Below are 13,412 nucleotides of genomic sequence, written 5' to 3'. Positions count from 1 at the left end.
GAGCCAGACAAATATTTTAAGTGGTTTTGGTTCTTCTGTGAGAAAATGAATTTCTGTGCTTTCCCCAAAGACCCCATTCCTTTCCCTTTTTATCTGAATTGATCACATTTTCATGGTTCACCTATAAATAGATTTGTGGGATCAGGAGATTCTGTCAATATCAATGTTCTATAACCTGGAGAATGGGAAGAGGAGAGTTGGGGGAAGAAAGAAGGGGGGGGTGCTGGAGAGAGTGAGCACAAGGACTTACTCTAACACTATTGAGGGTTCTGTGGGACGTCGGATTTACTGTGTTCATGGCACACTAATACCATAGTGTGTGGAATCACTGGTGCTAGGCTGCAGAATACAGATTTGTTCTCCGATTGGGATATCCTGCCTAATACTTCATTTCTGGATGCCCTCCTTTCAGGGTTTATGAGCAACTAGGTTTACACATCCCTTTCACTGAAATCTCTGTTGCACACAGTGAAAGAAGGAAGGATTGTTTTTGGTAGCCACCTAATTCCGAGATTCTTCAAAGTTGCCTGCACTTTAGACTCACCTGGGACCTGTGCATAGTAATCCAGAACCTCAGGGCCACATGTCAAATGTTGACGTGGAAACGCTTTTCCCATATGTTCCAAATGTTTCTAATGTCAGGAAGGCTTAATTATGAACCCTTGCACTGAAAAATAGTCGTGGAAGGAAACCAGCTAGGCAAAGAAACCAAGGAACTTGAGGTAACATGACCTGACTCCAGTGCTCAGCTGTGCCTGGGAAGAAGAGTTCTCTAGATCTTGGTGGTAACAGAGACACCCACCTTTCCAGGTTCCACAGCAGAGACAGGCTGTACCAGGGAAAGTAGGCACCAGCATGGGTTTAGGGAGGTTGGAGGACAGTGCTCTTACATAACCATTTGGGTTCTGGGTTTCAACAAGTACCAGGAGCAGTGGTCACAGTGAGATGGCTCACACAGCATCCTAGACACGGAAATTCTCTGTTACAGACATGGCTGGGGAAGGAACCAAGGGAAGTTCCCCCATTAGGGAAGGAACAAAGGGGAAAATGTCATATCTGTGAACACATGGAAGACATGCCCTGGAGATACCAAAAAATGACTTGAGGAAGAGCTACAGGGCTTGAAATAATGAGCAGGAACAAGAAATATAAATGCTGTTTATTATGGCTAATCTAGTCACATTTTCCCCTGGGCTGAAGGGGTCTATTGATACAAGGGTAATAAACTCAATACAAGTTTTAAAGTAGTAAACAAACTTTTAGGCAGATAACAAAAGTTATCTAGTACAACATGAGTCGGCATGGGCAATACACTTGTGCTAATCATGTTTGCTCTCTTGAAAAAAAAGTGTATTACATAGGCTTAGGAAGCTATATACTGTGGTAGTTAAAAGTGAGTGGTCTGAAATTAGTCTGAGTTCTGGCTCTTCAAAGTAATTAGCTATGTAATCTCAGTGTTTGGCTTTTTCTTCATTGTATTATGGAAATTAAGTGAGATAATACATTTTGGAGTTCAGTTTGTACCTGGTACAAGTAAATTTTCAATAAATTCTTAGGTTTTCTTTTCATATGCTTTAATAGCATTCAGTGAACAAGACTGATTTTGAATCTTGATTCATGGATTTGGCTTGTTCTGCTTGGGTTTTGTGCTATTTTCCAAACATATATTATGAGATGTAGAAGATAAATTTTGAGGTACTTTTTAGTGGTTATAATAATAAAATGGGCATCTTTAACTTATCATGATGTATTTTTAACTACTATTACAGTACTTTACAAACAATGTCAGAACTTTCTTTTTTTTTTAATGTCAGAACTTTCTATCAGTATAATTTCATTTCGCCTTCTTCCTGCCCTTTGAGTTCTTGCTGTCATATTTTACTTTCAATGTAACAAATGTCACAATATATTGTTATTATGTACATGTTAAGTCAGGAAGTAGCCTTTTAAAAATATGAATGTAAATTCTGAACATATATAGCAAATATGTGTTAAAATGTATGTATACATATTTTGAGTATATATTGAATATATATTAAAATTTTAGATATATTATTTTTGGTATTGTGATTTTCTAAGATTTGTTGATTGATAGCTTTCATAAATCTTACAAAATTCTTGGCTGTTATTTCCTTTGATACCTCCCAAAGATCTTAATACTTCCATTTCCTTATCCTTTTTTGGGGGAGAAGGTAATTAGTTTGTGTAATTTCTGTTGACCTCTTTCCAAGGTCACTGAGGGTTTTTTTCTGTTATATTCAATGTTCTGATATTTCTTCAAATGAATTAACTTTTCAAGGTGAAAATTGTAACTTCATATGTAGCATCTGTTTGTTTTTCATAGTTTTCTCTGCCAACATTCTTGGTTTATTCTTTAATATGATACCCAGTATAGGGAACATTTCTATCTCCCTAAAGACACTCATTGTGTCCCATTATAGGTGATCCTGTCTGTCCATTAGCACTGGGCCTTGAGCATCTGTTGATTTGCTTTCTTTCACTGTAGCTTGTGTCTTCTACTTATCTTTCCACTTACATCAATTACTTTTTAAAATAATTTGTAGTTCTTAGGGTACTCATCTTGTATATCTTTTAAAAAATATATTCCTAGAAACTTTTGATGCTATTGTATCCATAGGTAAGTGAAAAGATACTTAACATCACTGACTAATTGTCAGAGAAACACAAATCAAAATTACAATGAGACATTACCTCACACTTGTTAGGATGACTATTCTCACAAAAAGATAGAAGATAAGAAGTATTGATGGGATGCAGAGAAACTAGAAACCTACACTGCTGATGGAGATGTAAAATGGTACAGTTGCTATGAAAAACAGTATTGAGTTTCCTCAAAAAATTAAAAATAGAACTACCATATGATACAGCACTTCCACTTCTGGGTATATTACTCAAAGGAATTAAAATCAGGATCTTGAAAAGATATCTGCACTTCCATGTTTGTTGCAACAACAACGAGTAAGTCATGAAGTAACCCAAATGTCCATTTACAGATGAATGAATAAAGACAATTTAGTATATACATACAATGGAATATTATCCAGCCTTCAAAAATATGGAAGTCTTGCCATTTAGAGGACAACATAGATGAACGTGCAGAACATTATGCTAAGTGAAAGGAGGTCACAAATAAACAAAACAAATTATTTGAGGCACCTAAAATAGTTAAACTCATTAGGCAGAGACTAGGATGGTGGTTGCCAGGGGTTGGGGCGACTGAGAATTAGGGGGTTGTTCAAATTAGTGTAAAGTTCCAGTTATGAAAACTGAATTAGCTTTAGAGATCTGCTGAATAGCATTGTGACTATAGTCAGCAATTTTGTATTGTTCATTTAAAAATTTGATGAAGGTAGGTCTCATATGAAGTGTTCTTACCTCAAAAAAAGAAAATAAGCAAGCAAACAAAAAAAGGGACATGAGGAAACTTTTGAAAGTGATGGATATATCTATCATCTTGGTTGTGGTTATGGTTTTCAAGGGTGTATGCATATGTCTAATCTCATCAAAGATGTATATTTTTGTGATCAATTACACTTCAATAAACTATTAAAATTCTTATTGATTGTTGCAAGTATATAGAGTTACAATGAATTTTTAAAATATTTACCTTGCAAATTGTGATCTTGCTAAACTTACTTTTTATAGTAACTTACTTATAGATTTTTAGGATTTTCTATATAAATAATCATGAAAATGTCAGAGTTTTATTTTCCTTCCCAGCCTTTGTGACTTTTTTCTTTTTCTTACATTATTGCACTAGCAAAGATCGCCAGTGCCATAATAAATTAAAATAATGAGATGAATAGACTTGTCTTGTTTCCTAATCTTAGGTAAAAAGCTGAAATATTTCAGTACTGAGTATGATGTTACCAGTACGTTTTATTTTGTAGATATTCCTAACTGGTTGAGGAAAGCCCATGCTATTCCTAATTTGCTGACAACTTCTATCATGAATGAATAGTAGAATTTATCATATGCTTTTATGGTATCTATTTTCTTCTTCTTCTTCTTCTTTTTTAAGACTATTTTTTTTAGAGCAGTTTTAAAATTGAGAGGAAGGTAGGGATTTCCTAAATACCCCCTAGTCACCCTGCCCCACATGCATAGCCTTCCCCATTATCAATATTCTCCACCACAGTGGTATATTTGCTTCAGTTGATGAACCTACATCATAATCATCATAGATATCATTTAGACAATATATATCAAGTCGTGGGATATATGATTTCTAAAATAAACTAAAAACTTTACACAAATCAAGGTTATATAAAGAAGAAAATCGTCATTATTTATAACATATTATTGACACACCTTTGTTCACTGGGAAAACATTTTTTAACCAGGAATGTTAGATGAATTAAAGGTTTAAATAAGAATCCATTTAAAGGATAGCATTTTTGGACATGTTATTGATTGACAGTTTGATTTTTTAATGAAGCTAACTTAGTTGATTACAGTTATAATAATTTCAGATAGACTAGGTTTATCATTTTATTTGTTGTTGTAGTTTAAAACTTTAAAAGAATATATATTAGTCCCTTCATTCTGAGTAAAATGCATCTTTTCAGAATGTTAATCCTTTATCCCATAGAAAAAGATATGGTGTTGTTTTTGTCTTTTCTAGTACCGTGTGTGTGTGTGTGTGTGTGTGTGTGTGTATTTAAATTTATCTTCAGCTGTCAACTTCTGAATCAGTATGATAAAGCATGCTGAGGGGAAATCATATTTTTGATAATTTATCGAGTCATAGATATTCTAAGAAACATTATCTTATTTTCAAAAGTCAATGTTAGCAAAAGACAAATATTTATGTGTTTTAAACTTCAGCTTTATTTTGTTTGTCTCTCAGCTAAAAATGCAAGCAAGAAGAAAGAAATGATTATTTTAGTGATGCAGGAGAGCAGTGTAAGAAACAAAGCTATAAAAATAATAAATATAAATTGGAATATAACATCAAGTCTTGACATCACACAAATATACACAGAAACCCCAAGATAGCTTGCTTTATAGTTTTGCTGAGCCTAAATGGTTATTGACAATAATCATTGAGGAAAAGTTTTCACTTTCTATATATGAGCTATAGACTTTCAGTTTTTGAATTTATCTAGTTCAGCTACCTCATTAAACAGATAAAATTATTGAAACTCAAAGATTAAGCAACTTACTCATGATTACATAATTGTTTGGAAATAGCTGGTCATGGGCTTTTGACCTCCAATTTCATTAAACTTGTGTCTTAACTCTTTGATTCCAGTACATTTAATCTTGTTCTTTCTAAATAAGTATTACTGTTAACTATATTTGGTATTTTTGAATTTCTCTCATTTAAGAATATTATACTTTTTCAAGGATCAAATCCTGTTGCCTTAGGAATATGGTGCCCAGCATTGCTTCAGAGTATGGACTTTTCAGTTAAATAACCTGAGTTAGAATCAAGGCCCCAATTGAACACCAATAAAAAATAAATTTATGTATATAAAAAAAGAATCAAGGCCCCATCACTGTAGTATTTTTGTGATTTAGGGAAATTATTTAACCTTTATAAGCTTCAGTTTCCCCAAAGATGATATGGCCAAACTATTGCTTTCAGTGTTAGGATAAAATTTTTAAAAATCACATGACCTATTAATATATCAGTCAGTCCATGTATTACAAACTTTTGATAAATATGAAGATGATTTTCAATATTTTGGTGAAAAGACCAGAAAATCAAATAACTTTCTTTTAGATAATGGTGTCCAGTACCATTTTTTTTTGCAAGTATGTATGGTTGCTATGATAAAATTAAAAACCAAAGTAACATTTAACACCTTCCTTGAGGAGTGTATTACTTGCTAAAGACAGCTAATGAAGATAGGACATATGAATAGGGAGTTGGGATTCAAGAGTGGGAAAAAGAGATATTTGAGAAGTATTAATTTCGATAAGATCCATAGAGGGTGTAAGCTGAAGAAGAGGACACAGTTTGTCAACATAAAGGGAGAAGGACATTCTAAGTAGTAATAACAGGAGGTGAAGTAGCCCAAAGCTTTGATTAGGGAAACCAGACGCATAGTTTCTGACTGTAGGATACTTTACCCAAAATAAGATTTTAAATTAATTTATTCCTTATTTCACTATTTTAAGATAGTAATTCTATAGAACATAGATATAATAAAGCAACTTAAAAACAGAATAAAGTGATATGAGTCTGAGGGAGAGGCACTTGACCATATTCACTGCCAAGAGAAACTGTTTTTTTGAAAAATATTGCTGTAATGAGAAGACTTTGTTTTGTTCCCTTGAGACTCTGGATCTTTCTCCAGCCCAATTGTTATACCCTTGTTCTTCACATCCTTCTCCTCCATGGTTATTTGCCATATAAATGTTGAGTCAGTAATAGTTTGTTATCCATATTAACACGGTGCTTGAACACAGAATACTAACCTAAGGTGGTCAAAATCAGATTGGGGTTTAAGATCATTATATTGCTTATGTGACAATTTACTTTAAAATAGTCCATTTGAATCGCATGATGCAAGTGGTCAAGTATTTTACCTTTAATATATAACCTTGTATACATGTAGTATACACATTACAGGATAGTATAATTCACTAATTAGTATAAAGAATGTTAGAAAGTTGAAAATAATTTTTCATTGGTGAAGTTGAGATACATGATTGGCTAAAACAGTGGTATAGGCACCATCACCTTCCATAATCCAAGTATAAGAAACCATTAAGCCTTACTGCCTACCATTTATAATGTAGTGTTGCACACCGTTGAGATTCATTTGGTAGCATGTATCCTGCATTTTTCCTGTTGCTCGTACCAAAAAAATGTTGGATGACCTATTAGGATATTTTTGTATATGTCTTAGAAGGAGGATTTCCTATGGTGGGCTTGTTGGAGTGCATTTGGTTGGAGATTTCTCAGCGGCTGAGCATAAAATAAGTTTGTGTGCCTTTTTTGTATATTTTTGCTAATAAATGTTCATAAGTTTGTCATTTGCTTTTACTATAATACAACAGACAGATTACTAGGGAAAGAGATGCATAGACTTCTCTTTCTTCTAATCACTGGAGGTCACTGATATTTACCCTGAAGAGCTTGGTATTACTAATTGCCAAATGGGCTGAGATAAGTGCAAAGCAGCCAGTCAAAAAAGATCTTTGAAAAATATAAGAATTCATTCTGCATTTCTTCCTAAAACCTGAGTGTCTAGTTGCCTCGTTGATGACCTTTTTATGCCTTCTCCCATGATTATTCATAACACGTGAGGTCAACTATAAAAAAAAACACTATATCATATACTTCTTTAAGCATATTTTAATAGAAAACAAGCTATGGACCTGAAATAGAATTATATTTTTTTAGTACATATATACTAAGATCTATTAAGATAAATGAAGGACATTGAGCCTTGGACTTGGAAATTTTTGAGATTTTATTGGCCAGTAGGATGAGAATAGGAAAACAGAAAGAAGTCATGGTACAAAAGAACAAAGATCATTGTTTTGAATAACAGAGTGGTTTTGAGTCCCTAATGTATAGAGAACATTGGTAGAGAGGTAGAAGATCTAAAACAGAACCCCATGCCTTTAAGGGGTGATAATAACATAATAAAAAAATGTATGTAGAAGATAATGAGGAAGTCTCAGATGAGAAATCACTGTGTGTTAAATCTTAGGTGAAGACTAATCAGAGCATTTTCCTTTTCTTTTTCTTTGTTTAATCAAAGAGAGTTTAATCAAAGAGAGTTTCATCTCATCTCCTCTGCAGAAAAGAGATGGCATTAAGAAACTTATTTGGAACTGAAGTATAAAGTACAAGGACTGATTGAAATGACTGTAAATGACACAAGGATCTCTCCAGAAAGATCCCTTCTACCTTGAGTCCCTATTGTCTGTTTTGAGAGCAGCCTGGCTTTTGGCCCTTTTATTTCTGACCAGTATTTCTTGGATCCAAAGTGCACTCAACACCCAAATATAATTTTAATATAAATGAGTGGAAGCCAGAGGAAAAACTGGCTGGCACCTAAGTGCTTTATCTACTTCCAAGAAATCATTCTTTCAGGAAAGAGCAAGCAAGACATTTTTAAATTAAAACTTAGGGTGAAGAATTATTTTTTTCACTTTTGGTTGAATGAGCTCTGAACTTTATAGTGTATTATCCAAAGATCTGGGGTTTTAATTCACATATTGTTATTCTTAATAGCATATCCCTCAGCTTATATTTCTTAGCTTTTTAATGAAAGCTAAAATTCTCTTCTTTCTTCCCTTGTTCCGTATAAAAAGATAATTTTTAGTTGTTTTAGGCATGAAATTCTATAAGACCTACCTTTCCCAGTTTAAACCTTATCTAAGGCAATTAGGATGTTAAAAAAATATATCAAATGAGATGCGATTAAGGCAAGAATCTAAAAGGGAGGGGATCTGTAACGTGACTTCTAGATTAGTTCAGGATACCAAATGGGACAAATTTAAAGTACCTTCTGATATCTCTGGTACTTTTCATGCCTAAATCACCAATAAGATAATTATTACTTGAATATTAATTATGTGCCCCTTTCTCTTCTATATAATATAATAATGGGAAATGAAGTGATAAGACATAGTCCATGCATCCTCAGCCACTTCTGACCTATTGGAGTTTATTCTGTTGTGTTGCTTATATATAGAGACCTTGTATATATAGTCCAATAGGCCCCAAGTCTTCTAGTATTCTAGGGTCTCCTCTGCTTTAATTCAAAAAGAAGCTCACATTTTGAGTCATGTAAAAAGGGAAAGTACAACCCTTTGTTCATATTTTTTGAGATTCTAAAGATAGTACTTACCTTTTCCTGGTGGTTTTCCATCATTTATTGCCTTGAATTTCTCTTCCTAACTCAGTTATTGATTCCTATCTGTCAAGATACCTTCCTAGGCTATTGTCCCACTTTATTTTGTTCTTCAAGTGGCCTCTTGACCTTCATTACTTTAGTGCACTAACACAAGGCTTCATGTAACAATCTTTTACTGAAGTTTTATTTATTATTTTTTTTGCTTTTTGATTTCTGTTTGCTTCCCCCACCCTTTTTTTCCTTTCTTTCTTTTTCTTTCTCTTTTTCTTCTCTTTTTTTCTTCCTTTTTTCTTTTTTTCTTTTCTTTCCTTCTTTCTCTCCTCTTTTTCTCCTTTTCCCAATACAACTTGTTTTTGGCCACTCTGCACTGAGCAAAATGACTAGAAGGAAAACCTCACCTCAAAAGAAAGAATCAGAAACAGTCCTCTCTCCCACAGAGCTACAAAATCTAGATTACAATTCAATGTCAGAAAGCCAATTCAGAAGCACTATTATACAGCTACTGGTGGCTCTAGAAAAAACGCATAAAGGACTGAAGAGACTTCATGACTTCAGTATTTAGATCTAATCAGGCAGAAATTAAAAATCAATTGAATGAGATGCAATCCAAACTAGAAGTCCTAACGACGAGGGTTAACGAGGTGGAAGAACGAGTGACTTACATAGAAGACAAGTTGATGGCAAAGAGGGAAACTGAGGAAAAAGACAAACAATTAAAAGACCATGAAGATAGATTAAGGGAAATAAACGACAGCCTGAGGAAGAAAAACCTACATTTAATTGGGGTTCCTGAGGGCGCCGAAAGGGACAGAGGGCCAGAATATGTATTTGAACAAATCCTAGCTGAAAACTTTCCTAATCTGGGAAGGGAAACAGGCATTCAGATCCAGGAAATAGAGAGATCCCCACCTAAAATCAATAAAAACCGTTCAACACCTCGACATTTAATAGTTAAGCTTGCAAATTCCAAAGATAAAGAGAAGATCCTTAAAGCAGCAAGAGACAAGAAATCCCTGACTTTTATGGGGAGGAGTATTAGGGTAACAGCAGACCTCTCCACAGAGACCTGGCAGGCCAGAAAGGGCTGGCAGGATATATTCAGGGTCCTAAATGAGAAGAACATGCAACCAAGAATACTTTATCCAGCAAGGCTCTCATTCAAAATGGAAGGAGAGGTAAAGAGCTTCCAAGACAGGCAGGAACAGAAAGAATATGTGACCTCCAAACCAGCTCTGCAAGAAATTTTAAGGGGGACTCTTAAAATTCCCCTTTAAGAAGAAGTCCAGTGGAACATTCCACAAAAACAAGGACTGAATAGATATCATGATGACACTAAACTCATATCTGTCATTAGTAACTCTGAACGTGAACGGGCTTGATGACCCCATCAAAAGGCGCAGGGTTTCAGACTGGATAAAAAAGCAGGACCCATGTATTTTCTGTCTACAAGAGACTCATTTTAGACAGAAGGACACCTACAGCCTGAAAATAAAAGGTTGGAGAACCATTTACCATTTGAATGGTCCTCAAAAGAAAGCAGGGGTAGCCATCCTTATATCAGATAAACTAAAATTTACCCCGAAGACTGTAGTGAGAGATGAAGAGGGACACTATCTCATACTTAAAGGATCTATCCAACAAGAGGGCTTAACAATCCTCAATATATGCCCCGAACGTGGGAGCTGCGAAATATATCAATTAATAACCAAAGTGAAGAAATACTTAGGTAATAATACACTTATACTTGGTGACTTCAATCTAGCGCTTTCTATACTTGATAGGTCTTCTAAGCACAACATCTCTAAAGAAACGAGAGCTTTAAATGATACACTGGACCAGATGGATTTCACAGATATCTACAGAACTTTACATCCAAACTCACCTGAATACACATTCTTCTCAAGTGCACATGGAACTTTCTCCAGAATAGACCACATACTGGGTCACAAATCGGGTCTGAACCGATACCAAAAGATTGGGATCGTCCCCTGCATATTCTCAGACCATAATGCCTTGAAATTAGAACTAAATCACAACAAGAAGTTTGGAAGGACCTCAAACACGTGGAGGTTAAGGACCATCCTGCTAAAAGATGAAAGGGTCAACCAGGAAATTAAGGAAGAATTAAAAAGATTCATGGAAACTAATGAGAATGAAGATACAACCATCCAAAATCTTTGGGATGCAGCAAAAGCAGTCCTAAGGGGGAAATACATCGCAATACAAGCATCCATTCAAAAACTGGAAAGAACTCAAATACAAAAGCTAACCTTACACATAAAGGAGCTAGAGAAAAAACAGCAAATCGATCCTACACCCAGCAGAAGAAGAGAGTTAATTAAAATTCGAGCAGAACTCAAGGAAATCGAGACCAGAAGAACTGTGGAACAGATCAACAGAACCAGGAGTTGGTTCTTTGAAAGAATTAATAAGATAGATAAACCATCAGCCAGCCTTATTAAAAAGAAGAGAGAGAAGACTCAAATTAATAAAATCATGAATGAGAAAGGAGAGATCACTACCAACACCAAGGAAATACAAACGATTTTAAAAACATATTATGAACAGCTATACGCCAATAAATTAGGCATTCTAGAAGAAATGGACGCATTCCTGGAAAGCCACGAACTACCAAAACTGGAACAGGAAGAAATAGAAAACCTGAACAGGCCAATAACCAGGGAGGAAATTGAAGCAGTCATCAGAAACCTCGCAAGACACAAGAGTCCAGGGCCAGATGGCTCCCAGGGGAATTCTATCAAACGTTTAAAGAAGAAACCATACCTATTCTACTAAAGCTGTTTGAAGTTTTATAGATAATGGAAAGACTGAAGCAAAGAAAGGAAACTAATGAAAACAATATCAAATATATTGAATTTCACCAATTTCATTTCCTTTTCAGAAAATTATTCTTTTGTGTTTGTTTTACTTTTTTTTTTTGCCCTGGCTGCTCTCCTACTGCTAGACTTCTTTACTGAGTCTCTCTCTCTTTTCACACTCTGTCAAATTTTCTCACATCTATCCCTCTTCAAATCCCAAAGTATCAGAATTTCTATCTTGAGCCCTGCCCCCATCAAGCACATTACAAGTCTGTTTATCGAAATCAAGCAATCCAACTCCTTTTAAAAATCATTCTTTTATGTCCACATGTGTCTTGGGTTTTTGCTCTCAAACAAAATGTCCATAAGTAGGTCTTTCCAAACTAAAAGCACTGTTTACTGAAAGAGGAAATGAGTTTGAAGATAGGTTCCATTTTTAATGGTACCATTTTGTTTTATATACTATTATATTTACACAATTGTAAACTATAAGCAGTTTATATATACTGTTTACTAAATTCTTATGAGAACATTGTAGATAAGATAATTATAACACTTGTGGAAAATGTACACAGGCATTCCGTATTTATTCCCAGCTCCTCTTAGTGCCTATCATATAGGGGCTAAAACTCTGAAAACCACATTTTCCCAACTCCTTTGTTAGAAAGGTTGAATCAATTGGATGGATTACACAAGATTTGGAAGATGGAAGTGAGGTAGTAGTCATTTTCCTCCACCACCAGTGGGCTTTAGCACACAGATTTTATGTAGCAACAAAACTCCTCATTCCTCTACCGCTATTTTTGGCAGGTTGTAGAGAAGTGGTTTCCTGAAGCTTACTGAATCTGGAGTTAGTGATTTTACAGCTCCAGCAAGTTTGTAAGTATTTAAATTCCACACTTAGATCTGTACTAGTTGGCTATTTCTTTACAAATATTGGTTAATAATCCACCCCAAAATTCAGTGGTTTAAAACAACTTATTTTCACATGTCTATAGTTTGGGATTTGCTGACTTAACCTTTGTGTGACTAAGCAATGTGGTTCTGCCTTAAACTCTCTGTCCAGTTTGGCCTGGCCAACTCTATTCCATGTTGTGCTCAGTCTGTCTCTGTGGCAGAGGCAGCAGCTACCTGGCCGGAGAGGAAATTTTCTCTGGTGGTGGCAGAAGTACAAGGGAACAAACAGAAATCTTCAACGGCTCTCAAATCCTGGGTCAAAACTGGTCCCTTGTTACTTTCATCTGGAAACCAATGGGCAATGCAACTTACATGATTAAGCTCAAAGCAAAGAGCTGGTGGAGCATACTTTGTGCAGAAATTATGTCAATGTTGTTAATAATAGATTTTCAGGGCAACCCTGGTGGTGCAGTGGTTTAGCACCACCTGCAGCCTAGGGTGTGATCCTGGAGACCCTGGATCGAGTCCCATTTCGGGCTCCCTGCATGGAGCCTGCTTCTCCCTCTGCCTGTGTCTCTGCCTCTCTCTCTCTCTCTCTCTCTCTCTCTCTGTGTATCTCTATGAATAAATAAATAAAAAATCTTAAAAAAATAAATCTTTAAAAAAATAATAATAGATTTCCAAATTTATGGAAAAGACTCACGAGACTCTGCAGAATATATTCATAAAGATTTTTATAATGAAGGTTATGGTGAAGCAAGAGAAAGAAAGCACAGGCACATTAGAGAGGGCCAGGTTGCTCAGGATAAGCTTGGTCTTTGCATCATAATTTTACATCAGGAGATGCACGAAA

The sequence above is a fragment of the Canis aureus genome, chromosome 36 (genome assembly GCF_053574225.1).
Source record: "Canis aureus isolate CA01 chromosome 36, VMU_Caureus_v.1.0, whole genome shotgun sequence".
Lineage (NCBI taxonomy): Eukaryota > Metazoa > Chordata > Mammalia > Carnivora > Canidae > Canis > Canis aureus.
The sequence above is the reverse complement of the archived record's forward strand: the minus strand, read 5'-3'. Positions refer to the sequence as shown.